We start from the raw sequence: 14,656 nt of genomic DNA, 5'->3' as shown, positions 1-14,656 counted from the left end.
GGTCGCCTCCCAGTCCTCCCGGGTTGGGTTGGGGATGGGGGGAATAGCGGGGTTGGAAGGGCAGGCCCAAACCATGTGATAGGTGTCAGAGGACACTGCACTACAGTGTGGGCAGCTGCCACTAAAGGAGGGGTCAAAATGTTTTAGCGCTGCCGGGCACAGCAATGTATTGGTGAGAAGGCGGAGAAGGAGCCGCTCATCCGCCTTCTTCAGGCCTTTACATGGACTAGGGTAAAGGCGATGACAATTTTGATAATATGTTGTAATATCTTTGAATGTATAGACCGGATTAAAATCGGGTTCCTGATCGGATGGGGAGGAGAAAACAGCCCGGTGAGAGAGCGCGCGGGCGGCTGCGTCTGCTGCCTCGTTTCCTGCCAACCCCTGATGAGCAGGGGCCCATATGAGGTAACGGTGTGCGGGGTCCGTATCCCGTATGCAATTTTGGTATATTCGATAGGCTAGGAAGGGAGTGCAGCCTTGTTCGACGTTCCGACAGGCCCCTCGCGAGTCGGTGATTATGTATTTTGAATTGGAATGTGAGGCCGCGAGAGCAATCGCGACCTCTTCTGCTTGTGTTACACTGCGGGCTCTGAAAGTTAGGCCGTTAACTGTGTTGCTGTTGTGAACTACCGCGGCCGTGTACCATCCCCCGTGGTGAGGGCCGGAGGCGTCCACGTAGTAGACACCTGTTTTGTTGCCATAATATCGGGCTAGCGCTTCCGCTCGTGCCAGGCGCCGACCATTATGGTCTTCGTGTGACATGTTTGCTGGAAGAGGCCGCACGTGGAGGGCACGTCTCCACAGTTCCGGGATGCGAAACCTGTCTTCCATTGGAGGGGTGTGTTGGATATGGAGTCGAGCAAGAAGGCGGCGACCCGACTCCGTTAGCGACAGGCGCGTGTACTGGTTTGTAAGGTGCGCCTCCCGGAGCTCCCGGAAAGTGTTCACCACCCCAAGAGCCATAAGCCGGCTGTTTGAAGTAGTGATGGGGAGGTCAAGGGCACGTTTAACAATTTTGCGAAGGATGACCTCAAGGGCGTCCTCCTCTTGTTTCCGTAGGTGGAGATAAGGAGTCGAATAGAGAATTCGACTAGTTACGAAGGCGTTTGCCAGCCGCAAGGCATCCTTACTTCGTAACCCTCCGCGTTTGTTGGAAACCCGGCGGACCATGCGGCCCACCTGGTCCCCCACCTTACGGAGTTTGGCCAATGTAGTGTCTGGCCGCCTGTGTTTGTGGATGTAGAATCCGAGTACCCGTATCTCATCACTTTCGCGTATGGGACCGCTCTCAAGAGAGAGAGATATTTTAGTTGTGCACATCTGTGAGGGGCGGAGGTGCACAAATTCCGATTTTTGAGGGGAACATTGAAGACCGCAGCGGCGGGCGTAGCGGTCTACTATCGTCGCCGCTGTTTGCAGGCTGGTTTCAATGTCTCCTGTGCTGCCCTGTGTGGCCCACAGAGTGATGTCATCGGCGTACAGGGCGTGCTGCACGCCGGCGACACCACTCAGCTGGGCCGGCAGGTGCATCATGGCCAGATTAAAGAGCAGCGGGGAAAGTACCGCGCCTTGAGGGGTTCCCCGCGTGCCGAGTAGGTAAGGACCATGGTCTCTATCTTGAATTCGAATGTAGGATTGACGATCCATTAAAAATTGGCTTATGTATTTGAATGTGTTGAGGCCACAGTCGGTGTGACTTAGGTTACTGTGCGATGTCAGCGCACGTTAAAGATCCCCAGGTGGTCGAAATTATTCCGGAGCCCTCCACTACGGCACCTATTTCTTCCTTTCTTCTTTTACTCCCTCCTCTATCCCTTCCGTTACTGCGCGGTTCAGGTGTCCAACGATATATGAGACATATACTGCGTCATTTCCTTTCCCCCAAAAAAACCAATTATTAAACCAAACCAACTGGAAAGCAGAGTCTATACGGATGCGTCACTGTACCTAACCGGGAGGAAACGCACGGCCGCAGCGGTGGTGGTCAATCACAAGGGAGACCTGGTTACATGCGCAGCAGCCGGGGTTGCGGACGCAACAGAGGCTGAGGAGATCGCCATAGACTTGGCGGTAGCTAATTGGTCCAGGGAAAACAAATCCCTAAATATACTTGCTGACTCGAAGGAGGCATGCAGAAACTACATTAGAGGGAGAATAGGTAGCGTGGCCCTAAACATACTCAGAAAGGTAAAATGCTTGGATAGAAAACACATACACAACCTGATATGAATACCCTGGCACGCAGGCATTAAGGGGAATGAGAAGGCGGACGGTCGCGAGTTGAGTTTCCGAGCGGGGCAACCGGACGACTTCTACACCCAGGCCTGCGACGGGGGGTACGCGGAGCACCTGGGCCTATACAGGGGCATGAGATATAGCTACCCACCGCCACACAGGGCGCTAACAAAGAGGCTACTGGGTGGCGCAGACTGCAGACGGGTATTTTTCCAAATTTACACATACTAAACAAGATGTTTCCGACACAATACAGAGCCACATGCCCGTGGTGCGGGGCGGTACCAACGCTGTACCACATCACATGGGAGTGTGAGCGAAACATAAAATTCTACCAACACAAACACACAAGTGCGGAGCAATGGGAGAGCCGGCTCGTCAGCAGCGAGCTCACAGTTGAAAGGACGCTGGTGCAGCACGCTTGTGAGGCAGCGCGGCTCAGCGGAGCCCTGGAATAGGGGCCCGACCTTGCGAGGACAGGACCCGGGACCGCCTGAGACGAGGACGACGCGGGTCCTGCAGCCGCGAATTCCTTAAAAGATCCAATAAAGTTTGCTTACCTTACCTATCGGATATAAATAAAGCACTTGTGATACGAATATCTGAATATCTGATATGGGTCCCATTTGGACCCAAGATATTAAGCTTATTTTTGGAAATGTGGCGGAGCGTTTGAAGCTTGCTTCACCTCCGCCACAAGTTGGCCCGGTATGGCACTGCCACCGGGATCGGCCCGGGACATAATAGCGCGCGTCTTTGCTTTCAATCTTTCCTTCCTATCTTTCAACTCTCCTGCTTTCAGCACGGGGCAGTGATTGTGGCTCAGCTTGAGCCAGTGGGCAGGCCTGTGCACTTTCCTTTTCATTCTTCCTGACAACAACAGCAAGCAAACATGCACGCCTGCCATGCCAACTAGCTGGTCATTCCACTTCGTGGTCCATGCCAGACAGCACGCTGAATACCCTTGTTTTTCTTTTGCCTGCCCCGCACCAAAGCGGGTCTGCTCGAACTTCCAAAGCGAAAACGATCTCGGTTATTGCTTACCATCCGTCGAATGTCATGCGATATCTTCGTTAGCTCCAGCCCTAAATGTGCACGACAGTGAATGAGGCCGAACTGAAGTTAGTATCTGGCCGTAAGTGTCGTGACATCCCAGGTGCCGTGCTCTGCGGTGAAGAGGCGTTAAGAGACAACGCAACTTGCAGCGCGAGAGCTCAACTTCAAAAATTCTTTTCTCGCTTTAAACAAAAATTACGTTGATAAAAATTTCAGAAATGAAAGAAAATAAACTGTTCTGCGTAAGCCGCTATTGTTTCCATTTCTACTTGGACCACCTCAGGGTGAAATTAACGGCTGTTTATATGGCTCAGAACGCACTTTTGTAATTTTAGTATATTTTTTACTCTGATGTACGCTCTTTCATTACCTGTAGCATTTGTTATAGCTGGTATTTCCCAACTTCCGAGAGCAATTGTTGATATTTAAAACAAATAACGACAAAAATTGTACATTTTCATACTTTTTTCGATTTTTTAAAGATATATATGCCGTATAAAGCGGCATGTTCCGAATTATATCGAAAGCCAATATCTGTGCAAATATCAATGAAAAAAATGTAAAGTGTTTTCTAAAAATTTGAATTTTTTATTAATTATGGAGCAGGGCCTGGTTTCTCGCCTTTTATAAATATTCAAGCGTCCCTCACCTCACAAATAAATTTTTTTCGCCAAACATATTTTAAGGCTTTGATTACGTACATTAGGGTAAGTTTCCATTAAATTTTTTAACAAGTTGGAGTTGGTCGAGCGCAACGTCTGGGATTTTTGTCGTGGAATGACCCATAAGCTTAGCTAGCAGAACGATATGCCTTTATCCTGCACCGCCATGTTTGTTGAGGCACGTGAGGGAAAAAATTTCTGGTCTGTTTCAGCGGGAACGAACGCGATAACGCTCAATCGCGTTAAGTCTGTTTCACATGCAAGCGAAAACGCTAGCGAATCCTGCCGTCTTGGGAAGAAAACGTTTTGGGTCGCTGCAGCGGCCCGAACAGCTCGAACGGTGAGGTTCCAAGTCGAAAATATTTCGCTGCGACGCGCCGCTCAACACCTCAATTCGCTCAGGCGGTTGCATGTCAACCAGCAATTAGACTGTACGTGCGTAAATACAGTCTGTTGATGAAAATGTGTCCACTGCATGCTGGGTTATGGAACCGGAAATCATGCCCTTTTCTAGCTGAAAACCATTCAATCCCAGCTGAAGAATGCCATTTTCAGCTCAATTACGGAACTGAAATCGTGTCCAGCTGGAAAATTTCGTTTTCCAGCTAGCTCCAGCAGGAAAATTTCCATGTACAGCTAGAATTGGAAATGGGAGTGCCATTTCCAACCACTCCAGCTAGAAATTCAACTGTAAAATGCCTTTCCTCTGGAAACAGTGCTCAGTTTCATGTGGGCGCAAAGAATACGCGCTCGCGGTAAGTATGTACGAACCTCGCCGCGTCGCGAAGGACGTGTGTAGGTGCGGACATCAAAACGATGCACACTTGTCTATTATAATTGCAATTACGCTTCCCTATCACACATAAAGAAAGTTTATTTGGTTGGTTTTATGGTGCTTAACGTCCCGAAACAACTCAGGCTATGGGACGCCGTAGTGCGCCGGATAATTTCGACCATCTGGGGTTACGTGCACTGATATCGCACAGTACACGGCCGGGTCTCTAGCATTTCGACTCCATCGGAATGCGACCGCCATGGCCAGGACTAAACTCGCGTCTTTCGGGCCAGCAGCCACAATCACCATAAATTTACCACTGAGCCACAGCGGCGGCAGAAACTTTATTTGTCCGTGAGAAAGCGCATTTCTACCAGCCCGCCCACGTGCCACAGTTGCCAGTTTCAATTAGGCAACGCGTGAAATATGTTATTAGAAGGCAATAGTGTGCTACGTTTGCTTGTGTCTGCACCTACACATAACTAGGTGAGAGGTAATATTGAGACCTGTTTACGGAAACGCAAACAGTTCCCAAAGTTCCGACAGGCTGTTCTACTCCCTGTCGAAACAATTAAGAGCGAATATAGCAGTTCTTTGACAATCAGGATGAAGTAAACAGCTTCTACAGAGGAATAAACAGCTTCTGGAGGGAACATTTCTCTCACATTTAGTTCTTTAATCGAAAAACCGCTGCGAATCATGGTTTTCCAATGAAAAATTTCTCACTGGGTTTGGGTGTGGCGACCTCACCTCCTTTTTAGTAGTTATCGCTGAAACTCGCTCCAGATTACGCCAGCACCCTTCCAACTCTTTCTACAGTCGAATAAAACTTGTCTGCAGTGATCGCCACAGAGATCTGCTTTCTGGTAAACAGCGGTCCGCCTTAAAAGCTGTTCTTGTTACCGCAACAAGAAGTTGATCAAGATGAAATGATAAGCTAAGAATTTCGACGCCTCTTGCTTGTTTGATATAGTAGAACTTCAAAAAGCTGATTTTGTTTACCATTGCGATTGGCCAGTGGAGTAATACAGGACGCCGCCCCAGGCGAAAATTTGTTAATGGGGTTCTGCTGGTTTCTAATGGTATCATCTGGTCCGAGAAGGAAGCCTTCTGCAGGGTTTGCCGCTGGTTGTAGTGGTCCCTGTAGGGCACCAACTGGTTTTTTGCTTTGATCTGCTGGTCCCAGAAGGAATACCTTCTGGTTTCGTGCTGGGGTCTACTAGTACTGGTCGCAGAAGAGAGAATTCTGGTTTTGTGCTGTCTACTGGTTTGCGCTGCTGGTTGAAATGGTCCCTGTAAGGAGCCTCTTCTGGTCCCTGCTGGGAGCTTCTGGTTCTGAAGTGGGATCTACTGGCTCCTACAGAGAGAATTTTATGGTTCGACTGACAATTTTTTCTGTTTATGTTGTAATGGTATTCCTCAATTAACAAAATTTTTCGCCTAAATCTCTCCGAGTTTTTCTCCTAAAAATTCCAAAATACTGATATTTAATGAGAAAACTATGTCTATGTACTGTATGTACTAACGCCTGTGGGATGCCCTTTATGAGGAAGTATATAAGCACGAGCTCATAGTAGCAGTTTGCATTAACTTGAGTATGTGTTAAATTCTCATATAAGTTATGTGTATTGCACTGCTTTATTGTTGGGCTTGTAGTTGCAGGCAGTAGTATTGAGAAGGTAATTTTCAGATATATATGATGCAAGAATTGCAAAACTGCAGCATACTTTATAATACTCTTAAATTGGAGAAGCTGCAGAGAAGTATGTGTGCGAGCAATTATTCTTAATTATTATGGTGTGCATGCATATATGTACCAGATGTTCTTGCTTCAAGCTAGTGCTTATACTGCTTATGTTTTTAAATCAATTTTTCGCACTTATTTTAGTGGTAGCATTCTAGGGCTTAATGTGTTCAGAAACATTGTGCTTGATATTTTTTATTTTATTTGCATGTTAAATGTTCGTCATAGTTTTTTTCTTGGTGGCAGTTTGGAAGTACATAGCTTAGTGTTCCGCAAGCACGTTTCTTTGATATGGGATTATAGTGCAGGTGTAATAAATTAAACAATGCGAGTGTATTGTTTAAAAATCCTTGGTAATTATTTCCAGATTCTGAAAAGGAAATCGAAGCTACTCTAGAAAGCGGCCGGCTGAGTGTGCAGAAAAGCTTTGATTCTAGCACCAGCGAGGACGAGCCTCATGATGTACAGTGCTCAGTGTAGTGGTGTGATAATATCACACTCCTTGATAAAACATATCAGATGTGTAGAAAGCGGTTGACTTTGTTTACAGATGGAGAAGGAAAGGAAAAAAAGAGGACAATGCCAAAAAATGACCTTTTTGAAATTATCAAAAAGCAGAAAACAAAAATAAATCAGGCAGCAAGAAGTGAGGAGGCCGAAAAAATGCAAGGAAAACTTGAAAGAGCAGAGAAGGAATTTTTAAAAAAAGAAGGAAATGATAGCAAGCCTGAAAAGAACCATAGAAAAACAAGAAGAAAGAATACTTAAGTTATAAACACTGAATGAAGGCCTTCAAGAAACGATTATAAAGATGAAGGATGTTGAAGGTATGTCACTGATTACTTATATTTGCAGGAGCAAATTTATTGCATCACTTCGAGTGGAAGCACTTCTCAAGCACCCTTCTCAAGTAGGATTGTTGTGTTCAAGAAGGCAGATGCTTCTTTCAGCAAAAAATTTGGCATAGGCAGAGAACCTGCTATAAAAAGACGCAGCCATATCATCTGTGAGATGTTGCATATGAAACCGAAGCTTTACTATTTTTGTTGAAATTATGCATGCGAAATGCAAAGCGATCACAATAAGGTATTAGCGAAGTGAAAGCAGTGTGAGTAAACATGTTGATTTACCTGTCCTGTTCAGGGCAGCAATGCATACTAGTAAAGGTCTCACAGTACAAAGATCTTCGTTGTCACATTTTGCTCATTTTCTAAATTTTTTTCATCCGTTTCTGAGCCAATTTGGCACCTCTTCTGAACAAAGTAACGCCTTTCTTGTTAATTAAAGCAGCATAGACATCTAATTTTGGTGGCATGTTTTCTTATCTACAGTGATGCGGAAGACACTGCTCTGCATCAATCGCGACGTTGTACTCATCTGCAGCCACTAAATAATTTAGAATCGAATTTTTCTGTCGGGCAGTTTTGGTTTCAGTGTCAACAGCTTAACGATGGCTGTGACTCAGTGTGGTTATATGACATGTGATGCATGGAAAAACTGGAATGTAATCACTGCCTTATCATCTTATTTTACTACAGTGCTGAAGCCAGCCTTCCTCAAGAACCGGAATGACAACGAATGCAGAAGCAGCGATTATATTGCAGTTTTTTCATGTCTCACTGGACCTATAACCACACGTACTTTGACGTCACAGTCACCGCTCGGCTGTTGAAACCGAAACAGCATAAGAAAGAAATTCGGTTATAAATTATGTAGCGGTCGTAGGAGAATTCCACATGGTAATTGATCTATAATAATGTCTTATGCATTATTACAAAAAAAAACGCATCCAATAGTTAGGTGTCCATACTCCTTTAATAAGCTGCTGCGTCTGTTGCACATATTTTTCACCTCTCTACAGCTCCTGTCTACCTGAAAGAATTTGTAACATCACCAAGGCCACAGCAGCAGCACTCGGCTGCAAGCACTTCTGGTGCTGTTCTAGCATGCGTAAAGAGCCCTGCTTCCTCGCCGCCGAGTAACTTGGACCACTCAGTTGCCCAGGAAGAAGATCCCTTATCAGATAAGGTATGATGACTTGCATACAAAAGCTAATACTTCACTTGACAGCCAATTATTATTCTTAGCTTCCTGACAAGACATACTGTCTAGATTTACAGTTTGCTGCCATTGTGAACATGCATTTTACATTTTAGCACCATTTTGCAACGTGCAAGAACATTTAAATTGTTCTGCTTTTCTTATTGTGTTTTCTCTTGCACTGCCAATATCATAGCTTGTCACTAAGGGCAAGTAGGTTCCTATATATTTCATTTTACTGGTTCGCTTTGCAGTTTGACATTAAGTTAGGGTAAAAAAAATGGCATTTCTGAGGTTGTGCCTATGTGATGTCCCATTGTTAAGATTAGTAATCTCTGTAATTACTGTTTCATTGTGAATAGAAAAAATTAAGAGGACGCTTAAGCTTAATTCGCATTAAGAGTAGACGTGTTAGCGCCTTCTCCTCATTAAGCTAAGCTTTTAAGTGTTTTGGGGCAATAGGCAACCTGCAATAGCCAGGCGGCGCCGCTGTCGCGCTGCTTTCAGCGCCGCCACCATGTTTTTTTTATTTTTTATACTGGGTAGGGCGGAAGCTCTTCGCGGCGTGCGCGCCCAGTACGAATTTGAAAATGTCTGTTGTCCGTGCGTCAGACAATTAATAAACGGTTGTTTTGTACGTTTCAAACTTGGTGCTACGACTCTCTGATTCTGGCAATATCGTGAAAAGATGATAGACCGCCCTTCGAAAGAAGGATATTCCCTTCTCCAGACAAAGCCTTTAATAAGGAGCAGGAGACCACTTGGAGGCGACTCCAGACGCGATCCTTCATGACGTTGTCAAAATTCTACCCCGGTGAATACGACCCTGCATGTACATTATGTGGTGATTTAGCCACTTATGATCACCTATTGTGGAATTGTAAAGAGGAGCCGCCCCCGAAATCTCTAATACATGTTCCTACTCTCGAGCAGTGGGAGGCCGTGTTGGTCAGCTCAGACTTGGGAGTTCAAACCCGGGTCATTGAATGGGCTACCCAGGTCGCTGTCAGCCGTGGACTGATAGCCACCTAGCACGGATCGTCTGCCTTCTGCCTTTTCTGACGAATTAAATGTTGCGGATTCAAGCCTATGTGTATCGATGTGTATTTTCGGCGACCGGAGCTCGAAAAAGGACGTCGCCTTTACGAGAGCAACCATGTGCACTCAGTGAAGGAAGTGTCAGTCTCAGCAGGGCAAACACATGTACGACGTTCAACTTGAGGTGCGTTAAACGTGGGCTTACTTGCACCCTCATGCATGCTTCCTCCCAGTGAGGTTTCTTTAAGAAACACTTGTTGCTTTTGCTTGGAGCTTAGAGGCTGTGGCACTGGAGAAAAGTTGAAGCGGCGGTTCGTTTGCATAGTTGCAGTGGCGGTTCGCGTGCGATCTGCGAGTTTGAGTCATCATTGCGACTAAACTAGCGATTTTCATTCGCAGCTGGTGCCTGGAGGACGAAAAATTCTGCAAGGGAAGTGCAGCTGCCGCTACGGCATCCTAGGCGATTGTCAGCACTGCGCAGCTGTCGCTTTGTACATAAACCTCCACGAAGACGCCTCTTGTACAAGTGGCCCGCAGGCTTGGGCAAAGCCATCAAAGCCTGCTACTAACGATAAAACGTCGATCGGAGAACTCTTCGGAGGTATGGTATCACTCGGGCGCTGTTTCATCAATATCGCGCTGCGGTTTTTCTATTTCCTCTAGCGCATGTGTAAGCAACCGTTTCGCCGCTTCCTGATCTGGAAATTAGGTTTTTATAAACATAAAGGAACAAAGTTTAGATGCACGGGACCCGCGAATATGTGATTTTTTTCCCGTAGCGTGAAATTGAAAGCACAGTAAACAGTGGTAGATGTACTGAAAGAATTGCCTCTCTCGAGCCCAGACTAAACGTCCAAGCAACGACACACTGAGCCTCTTAATAACTCCCGCGCTATCAAGGTGTTTCCAGCTGAATTCAGGTTGTTTATAATGTTAGGGCAGTTTCGTGCATGACCTTGCTTTTTCTGCAGTACTTTAAGTTTTTGGCTGTTTTTTTTCCTGCCGGTACTGTGGCACAATTGCTAAACTAATTGCCCACTCCAACCTTTCTGTTCACTTCTTGCAAAGTACCTTGACGCGTGGCACTGCATGTAACTGACTCAGTATTGCAAGTGCCCATTTTTAATGCACCACTATTGTTCTTGTTTCTCTATTTCCAGACAAGACTAGCCCCTTTGTTGGAAACAGGCCACCTACAGAGTTCTGTATGCAGAAATGAACCCCACTTCTTTCATTATGAACGGGCGCCAGCGGCTGCACAAGGCCGCCGCTCATGGAGCTACTGGTATTTTTCGCGAACCATTTGGAGCGATTCTACGTCACGGCAACGGTGGCGCGAGAATGGAACGAGCTGTATACATCATCGTATAAAAAATATCAGTGCGGCTAGATGGTTAGTGTTGGCCATATCAAACTCTTCCCCATAAGCTTTTATTAATGTGTTCCATAAACTAGCATCATTATTTGTTGTACACCAGCAGTAAGGTGAGATCGCAGTCCACAAAGGGCAAGGTGCCACTGGGAATCTACAAATTTTTGCTTTTTTTTCCCCATCTTGCTTCTGTGTATGAATGATGCAGTCATCTTTTACTTCTTGGTTTTCTTTGGATTGATCTTGGAAATGGCCTTTGGATAAAGCAGAGCACATGGAAAACCATTGAAGGCCGCACAAAAGATTCGCTTTTCGTTAAAGACCTCCTTGTGGCAGTCTGGGACCCTGCAGTCCTATTGTCCTAGTCTCTTGAAGGTATCAAGCTTATTTGCATTGATTATTTATATACTAGGCAGTTTTGTCATGCATAAATGTTAAATATTGCAATATGTTCCCAGGGAAACATTGCCCCTGTCATCCCGGCTGTCAAAGAAAGGAACCCCTTACTCCATGGAAGGTGGCCATACTAAAAGGTACAGACATCAACACCAACAGCGATTTAACAGATAACAGCAGTCACTAACACTTTGAAGTGGGAACACAGGATTGCAGCATTAAGTTGTTAAACAGGGTGTATATCTTCCTACTACTGTTTGGTCTGGTTTTCACTGAAAAAGGTCTCAGTGCACATTTCCAGTGCAGATTATACCAGTGCTATGCATGCAGAAAGTGTCAAGCAGTGGCGGTTTTAAGTAAGCTTTGCAACGTTCAGTACCGCTCTTCGCTGAGACCAACCACCACAGTGGCTCAGCGGTTTAAGCACTTGGCTGTACTGATCAGCTGTACACACGTGCAGAGGTTCTCAATCTTTTGAATTTGAGGGAACCCTAACAACTTGCGAAAGAATGCTGAGGCACCTCATGCACCTGCAGTCGTTCCTGCCTAACATGGGTGTATAAAAGGGCTTGTGAGTGTACAGATGCTCTAAAAATACTAGGGTTCAATTAATAGTAACTGTCTATACAATAGGCACGTGTAAAACAAAATGCACTACCATTATATGGAAAAAAAAAAGTGTCAGATGACGCACGCATGCATGAATGAAGGTACGAAGGGAACACCAAAAAGCAGTTTGCAAAACTTCTGGGTTCTTTAGAACCCTCTTTGAGAGCATCTGCCGAAGTTTAGTTTCAACTACCTTTCGACATAGGTGAAATGTTATGCTAGGGAGGGGATATCAGTGCATGTGAGAGAACCTCAGGCTGCCCACAATAATCTGGAGCCCCTTATGGTTTTTTTCATAGCCAGTGTGCTGCTGTAGGTCCCGAATAATCTGCTGATATTATTTTAGCGTGTCAGTGTAGTTGGGTTCTCATATTTTCATTCATAGTGACCAGACCTATAGGCATATCTTGTTATGAAATGAAAATATCAAAATACTGATTGCCATTATAAGTTGTTACAAATATTTGTGGATGTTGATGTGTGCATTAAGACTTAAAACCTATTTTCATTGTTTTCGGTTCATAGGTTGCTACAAAGAGCGCCTGCATTCTCAGGGCTTTCCTGAAGCTTATCTCAAAAACGCTATCAAGTCGTTCAACCGCTTCATAAGCGAGAAAATTTCTGATGTTGAGAAGACTGCCGAGCGGTATGTATGACGAGTTTTTGCAGAGTTGCAGTTGTACGCATTTTGCACATACCCTTTGGTATTTTTTTATTGTCTATTCGTTGTTTGTTCTGCAACAGTCGCTACGAATAGCGATTGCCCTTTCTGTGCTAAAACTATTGATGCCTGTGCTAATTGAATCGGTGTGTGCATTGGTGTGAAAGCAGCTCTTTTTATATGGCATCGTCTCATTTCTTTTACAATAAATTTTTTTATAGCATACATACATGCAAGGATGGCACAATATTTGCCGTAGTTTTATATGCCATAAATGATTGAGAATGCTTTGTTAAATCTCAGAGCAAATTTATTAATGGAATATATGTAAAAACTTATACTAGTAAATATTTCTCTTTTTTAGGTCTCAGAATAAGGCCAAGGAGTGAGCTCCAGCATCTTATTCTATTCTTGTCAATAAACTTTATAGCACTGTTGCTCTCTTTGCATTCCTTTAAATAGTGCATATTCACTTCTTCACACCGCTGCACGTTCTTGCAGATTCACACAAGAACCAATTGGAGAACCTGGCTGCATTTTGAATAGGCCATAATGATAGCTCCAATGGGACCTAAATGGTTTCAGAACTGGTCGCAGTAAAACAAACAGACCTGTTGATTTTCGAACACCATTGGAACCAACTGGCATTCCATTCCAATTGGAACCAGTTGGTCTGCTCGCCGATTGGAACCAGTTGATTTTTGGACTCCGTTGAACCAACTGGTTCCAAATGGTTTCTAGTCCAATTGGTTCCAACTGGTTCCAGTTGGTTTATAGTCCAATTGGTTCCAATGGTGCCCAAAAACCAACTGGTTCCGATTGGTATTCCCAATGATTTTTTTTTACTGGGGTGTGTTCTCACTATTGGCAGGTCTGCGTGCATGGCTCTGCAGAGTGACACATTTTAGTGTAGGTTGCTTCTATTTTCCTCAATTTTCGGAGTGTGCTTATTATCATTAAGCAACTCTTCAAAACATTTTGTAACTTGTCAGAAAAATTAGAAATCAAAGGACATATTACACAGATGTTTTATCAAAATAAGTGTTTCTGGTCCCAGTACCTAATGGTCCCAGCAGCTACAGGGAATGGGCCAATAAACCATTTGAACTGGGACCATAAAGGATACCATTTGTAAATTTTCACCTGGGGCAAAAGCCCATTGAACCAACTACTGATTTTTTTTTTATTTTTAAGGGACCATAGCAGGCACTATAGTCGAATACAACTTAAGTCTGCAGTGAAGCTCCGCCCACATTTAGGACCGACGCGCGGAATTCTTCCACGACAAAAAAGTAGTCCATCGTTAAAAACTTCTCTCGTCACCTAAACAAGAAGCTGATCACGAGAAAAAACAAATTCTAGTATCTTGATACCTGGCTCGTTTAATGAAGTCAAAAATTAAACAGCTGATTTCGTTTACTGTTGTGACTGGCTAGCGGAGTAATACAGTACGCCATGGATTGTGGCCCAGTGTTAACTGCTGTTTTTTTTTAAAGTTGTATCCTACTATTAGGGTCCCTAGAAATACCTGCATTTCTAGGGACCATACTACTATAGCAATGACAGCGCAGCAACCTGTACATTTTGTTAGACACAAATTTGGCTTTGAGTTAGCAATGCACACACTCGCCCTCCTTTCCGTCTCAAATTTGTTGACGATGTACACCTAAATTCTAAATATATTAGAATGATATAAGCAATACAAGAGCAAAATATGCGTCTTGAAATGCACTTTCCAGCGCTGATAAAGGAGCGGGAGTGAGGGGACAGACTGAACGCATGCTAGGTACAGTCTTTACCAAAAGTAACCAGGGGATGCGGTTTGCTCCTCAGCCGTGCAGTGGAGTCCTCGAAAGAAGTGAGTAAAGGTTTTCCTTACCTTAGATTTTAAGGGGCACAATAAGTGCTCCACTAATGCGGATAAGAAACAAGCCCACTGCCTGGTTACTGTTGGCTAAGATGCTACATCTCATCGTTCCTGGTTCTTTCGACCACGCCGTAGTGTTCACAGCGAAACGCTGTAAACAGTGAGCCATCACGGCAGGTTGGTTATGTAACATGTTCC

General features: G+C 44.8%; 1 long non-coding RNA gene and 1 pseudogene across 1 annotated transcript; both read left to right on the top strand.

Moving 5' to 3' along the window:
* The first annotated feature begins 2,799 nt into the window (after positions 1-2,799).
* Positions 2,800-2,980, top strand: LOC144099652 (U2 spliceosomal RNA; annotated as a pseudogene).
* Positions 2,981-9,957: 6,977 nt separating this feature from the next.
* On the top strand, positions 9,958-11,928 carry LOC144097226 (uncharacterized). The gene is made up of 3 exons (XR_013306958.1): positions 9,958-10,154; positions 10,714-11,300; positions 11,384-11,928. It is a non-coding gene; the product is annotated as an uncharacterized LOC144097226 (long non-coding RNA).
* Positions 11,929-14,656: the final 2,728 nt, after the last annotated feature.

Source organism: Amblyomma americanum, chromosome 7, assembly GCF_052857255.1.
Source record: "Amblyomma americanum isolate KBUSLIRL-KWMA chromosome 7, ASM5285725v1, whole genome shotgun sequence".
NCBI classification, from domain to species: domain Eukaryota; kingdom Metazoa; phylum Arthropoda; class Arachnida; order Ixodida; family Ixodidae; genus Amblyomma; species Amblyomma americanum.
This window is presented reverse-complemented; position numbering and strand designations above follow the sequence as displayed.